The 5,123-nt window shown below is 48.5% G+C and overlaps 1 long non-coding RNA gene across 2 annotated transcripts; it reads right to left on the minus strand.

Moving 5' to 3' along the window:
- Positions 1-2,979: 2,979 nt before the first annotated feature.
- Positions 2,980-4,750, minus strand: LOC136501149 (uncharacterized). 2 transcript variants are annotated; one of them, XR_010770181.1, is made up of 2 exons: positions 3,439-4,750; positions 2,980-3,145 (listed from the first exon to the last, which is right to left on the minus strand). It is a non-coding gene; the product is annotated as an uncharacterized lncRNA (long non-coding RNA). The 2 variants fall into 2 exon arrangements; XR_010770182.1 differs by having other exon boundaries at positions 2,980-3,159.
- Positions 4,751-5,123: the final 373 nt, after the last annotated feature.

Below are 5,123 nucleotides of genomic sequence, written 5' to 3' on the forward strand. Positions count from 1 at the left end.
AATAAACTCTGTAGAGGGGTACAAATTTCCCCACATGATAGGCATAGTCGACACCAGGGCCAGTGGCGCGACGGGCCTAATGAGACCTCATACCAGGGCCAGTGGCGCAACAGGCCTAACGCATCTTTAGTTTCATAGTTATTATCCTCAAGTTCATAAAACTCATATCATATCAAGGTAGCCATTTACTATATCGTTAATCGCATTATTATAGTCAAGTTCATATCATATCATTATAATTCCATTAGTTCATCGAAGGGGTTTTAAGTAATATAAGTTGGGTTTATTGATCGGTGGAGATAGAAAGTGGAGGGTTTATGGTGGAGGCTAGCAATATGTGGTGGTAGTGGAAGGGAGAGTGGTTAAGGAGTGACATGTAATGTAGGGGAAAGGGATAGGTGGGTGTTAGGACTTACCTCTATTCACTGACGATTATATCCTTCTCTGATTCATGTGTTTCCTGTTCCTGTCTTCTGGATTTTATCGAGTTCTCTCCACATCTTCTATCCTATGTGGTCTAGCATCGACAGACAAGAAAACACAAACAAGGAAAATAACAAACAAGGCATGTAAAACAAACATGATCAATCAAAGAAAAGAAAACTATCCTAGATGGGTTGGTCCTATTGGGCGATGGGTTATTATCTAAGGTTATCACTATTACGTCAATTTGAAGTAAGGTTTGGATGAAGGGACTTCATCCATAGGGTAGAGCTTCTACGGGTCAGGTTATAGTGGTGGATTGATCTGATGGAAAACCAGACCACATTATTAGGGTTCACTATTACGTGAACTTGAAAGAGAAGTTGACTCGTTCAGGCTTCTACAAGTCCACCGGGTTAGTGGAACATATGCACGTGCATCTGTATGTGCACAAGATTAGTTATGATGAAGAAAGGCAGAATATAAAGTTAGCCATACATAGGCGTATACCCGGGTATCAGGCATGTCCTTGTATGTATACATGTCCTATTTTATGTGATTGGGTACGGATATATTCGAGTATGTGTCATGGTGCATACACATATGCGAATATATAGGGTTAACTACTACTACAGCGATAGGTTACTACTACGGTTTAAATATAGAGAAGAAAAAGCAAACAACAGCAACAACATAGCCTTTTAGTCCCAAGCAAGTTGGGGTAGCTAGGCTAGAGTTAAAACCCACCAAGAGCCCCAAGTCACGGTTCAGGCACTTCAATAGCTGCTTTCCAAGTTGTCGATGTTTTGGACCGGCGAGCCCTCAACCAACTATTGAATTTGTACTGCGTGTTCCTAATCCCGGATGGTGATGCAAAGAGACACAAGGTTTATACTGGTTCAGGAAATTGGTGCCCTACGTCTAGTCTGAGAGATCAATCTTGTATTCCTTGCACCGAGGTGCTCGTAGTAGGGGGTTACAAGCTGGGCGAGAGAGGGAGCTAGCCCCAGGTCTCTGCATGGAACTGTGTGAATTGCTTGAGATGTTGATCTCAGGCAGCGGGGAAGCGCGTGTGTTACAGAGTGTTAAGCGTGTGTTCGTCTGAGCGTCTATGCGTGAGTTCGTGAACTCACGAGTTTGTGTCCCTCTGTTCATGAGAACGTGAGCTCGTCGTCTATGAGCGTAAGCATCTGCCCCCCTAGAAACGGCCCCGGTCTCTCCCTTTTATAGTTGAAGGGGGGACATGGGTGATACATGTGTTTGCTACGTGATGTTCTATGAGCAGAGGCGGCATGTCTGAGCCCTATTGCTTGTGACTATGGTGGCATGGTCGACGGAGCGGTCTTGTACTTGATGTACTGGAGCGACGCGCCGGTCACGCTCGATCCTGTGCGACGTGGGAGCTCCAGTGATAACTTGAAGTAGGGCATGGCGGACGACGTGCCGGTCGCTGTATGTCGACAGCGTGAAGAGCCGAGGCTCAGTTGGTGCCGAGGCTAAACCATCATGGAGGGGCTCGGCGGGTGCGAATCCCAAGGCTGCCGAGACCCTAAAGTGGATTGCCAAGGCTCGGAGGGAGTAGTTGGTCCTGTACACTGATTCCGAGGCTACAGGGACCCAAACCTGACTCCCCACGCCACGTTGTTCTCAGAGCAGTTGGGGTTAGGCAGCATAGTGTAGTATGGGCGTCAGTCGTGGGCACAGTGCTAAGCATAGTGGCTGGTAACTCCTGCCCTGTCCTGTCTCAGACGGCATGGCTTCGATGCGACTTACGTCTCATTGGCCACTCCGCTGTGTCAAGCCGTCATTCGGCTGATATCGTGGGAGCGGTTGAACGCGCTAGTCGGACGTGACGTCCTGTCAGAGAAGTCGATCGAGGCGGAGGCGACGAGGTTGTCGCCGAGCCGGCCCCGAGCGAGGTGGAGAATCGATACCCCGTCCGAGGCCTTTCGAGCCGGCCTCGAGCGAGACAGAGAATCGGTACCCCGTCCGAGGACTGACGTGCGAGGCCTCGAGCGATGCGGAGAATCAGTTCCCTGCCCGGGGCCTTACGTGCGAGGCCTCGAGCGAGGCGGAGAACCGGTTCCCTATCCGAGGCCCTACGTGCGAGGCCTCGAGCGAGGCGGAGAATCGGTAGCCTCGGACAAGGTGGGGGTTAGCCAGTAGTTGTCTCTTTGGCTTTGATTTTTAAAGGGTCTAAGCGATTTTTTCAGCTCTTGCTTAGGGGACCCCTTTTTGTGGTACCCGACATAAGTACTCCTATTCAAATATAAATCTCTAGGTATATCCCAAGCTTTTAAATATTTTTTATTGCCTCTTCCATGTCAATTTTGGTCTTTCTCTACCTCTCCTCATATTATTAGCTTGACTTAGGACTCCAGAATGCACTGATGCCTCTGGAGGCCTCCTTTGGATATGGCCAAACCACCTCAACCGATGTTGGACAAGCTTTTCTTCAATTGGTGCTACCTCTAGGCGATCACGTATATCATTGTTCTGAACTCGGTCCATTCTTGTGTGACCGTAAATCCATCGTAACATACGTATTTCTGCAACACTTAGTTGTTGAACATGTCGAATCTTTGTAGGCCAACATTCTGCTCCATACAACATAGCTGGTCTAATCACCGTTCTATAGAACTTGTTTTTTAGCTTTTGTGGTACCCTCTTGTCACATAGAATGCTAGAAGCTTATCGCCACTTAATCCACCCTGCTTTGATTCTGTGGCAAACAAACTAGAATTTAAATAGACACCAAATATTAGGAAAAAGGATTTCAATGAGTAGACTTTTATTTTAAAAGATTTCTAGTGAAGGAATCATGAAATTCAGAGTTAAAATAAGAGAGATATAAACTTCCTATGTTAATAGGCAAAACGTGAATGGAAAGTAATATGAAAATTATTTCTACAATTTTAGCTAGTGAAAAATGAGTGTGAACTATTTAGGTACGTTATAGGGTGACTAGTTTATTTAGAATTTTTCTGAGAATTTTTCTATAACTAAAAAGCTTACCGTTAATATCCTCTGTACGTTTCCCGTGTACGCTTAGCAATTCTCTCAGCTAAAACTGACGCATGGGCCAGGGTTGCGAGGCTTGGCTGCTGTACTGCGCCACGGGGCGCGCTCACTGTGCCGTGGACCTGCACCCTTCCCCCCTTGGTCTATGAGAACCGAGTGCACTCAGCAAGGGAAATGGGGAAAAGGTGGAGGCAGTGGCTGCAGAGTGGGTCCAGAGTGACGACGTGGCGCGCTCCCATTAGCTCACGCGACGTGGCCGGCCTAGCTTTGGATGCCATCGGTGCTGTGCAGTCCGTCCCCATCCGTTCCTTGCGGACAGAAAGAGAAAGAGAAAGGGGAGGCAGAGAGAGGAAAGGAGAGGAGAAGGGAGCAGAGCAGCGAGCATGGCGGGTGGTCGGACAGCGGCGGCCTCGGCGCGACGGCGGCGCTGCGACCCGCGTCCGTGGGAGAGGAGCAGAGGGGCGAGGTAGCAGAGTGGGGGAGGAAAGAAGTGAGGGAGAGAGGAAGAGAGAGAGAGAGCAACGGGGAGGGCGAGAGAGACGCAGAGTAGGGCAAGGGGAGAGAGCGGAGGAGCAAAGCACCGGTGGGAGTGCGCCGGCGACGGCAGGGCACGGGGCGTGAGCCGGTCGTGCGGCGGCGCGGCGGCCTACATCTGCTCGGAGAGACGCAGAGCGAGAGGTAGCGGAGGGAGAATAAGAGGGTAGAGAGAGGGAGGGGGAGCACGGAGGAGGAAGCAGAGGGAAGAGCAATGCACGGCGATGGCGGGCGCGAGGAAGCAGAGCGCGGCGGCCTCGTCGTAGCGAGCAGCTGGGGAGAGGCGAGCTCCTACCTCACCTTCGACTTCGCGTGCCCGAGCTTGACGGGACGTCCCGCGGCGGCGGCCATGGCCGGCTTTTATAGCCAAGGTTGGTCGGTTCCGCACAGGACTTTGGTGCTTGAGCTGTGGCCGCGTGTCGTCGGATATCTCGGAATGGATGAGCTCGGTCGGGAAGACGACGGCGTAGAGAGGAGGTTCGTTGGAAAATATCCGGCTGTCGTGCTCCACGTGTTCAAATCTACAGCGCCTCCACGGTCGGCCGCGACGCGGGGCAAACGCGGCATGTCACGGTCGCGGCGCGGCGTGGTGCTGCTGCTGTTTGGGCCAAGCTGGGCTGGGCGGTGCCCGTTCGGTAGATGGAGTGAGGAGAGGCTACGACCCACAGGGAAAAATATACACAGACCATTGTTTTGCATTTTATAATTCCCAGAAAATGTAACAATGTATATGTTTATAATTATGAATGTATTTCCTATATTATATGTTCTTTTATAACTATGATACAAATTAAAAGTAATGATCTCATATTTCTAAGCTTCCTAACGAATATAAATTAACTAATGTAAAATGGGAAGGGAATATTAAACCTATAATTTATTGATGCGATGGCTATTATAATTCCTAGTTAATTAAGAGAAGAATGTAATAATACTAATATACTTGTATGCATGATGTATTTCTAGATGCAAAGAAATTAAGTAGAATGCAATTTGGGAAGGGAGAATTAGAAAATTAAATCTATAATTTAATCACGAGATGACATTCATAATTAAGAAAAAAATGTAACAAAATATTGTTTATATTTATGATGCATTTTCTACCTCTATAAAATGAGAGAAAGGGTTTTAAATAATTCATTCCG

The sequence above is a fragment of the Miscanthus floridulus genome, chromosome 13, assembly GCF_019320115.1.
Source record: "Miscanthus floridulus cultivar M001 chromosome 13, ASM1932011v1, whole genome shotgun sequence".
NCBI classification, from domain to species: Eukaryota; Viridiplantae; Streptophyta; class Magnoliopsida; order Poales; family Poaceae; genus Miscanthus; species Miscanthus floridulus.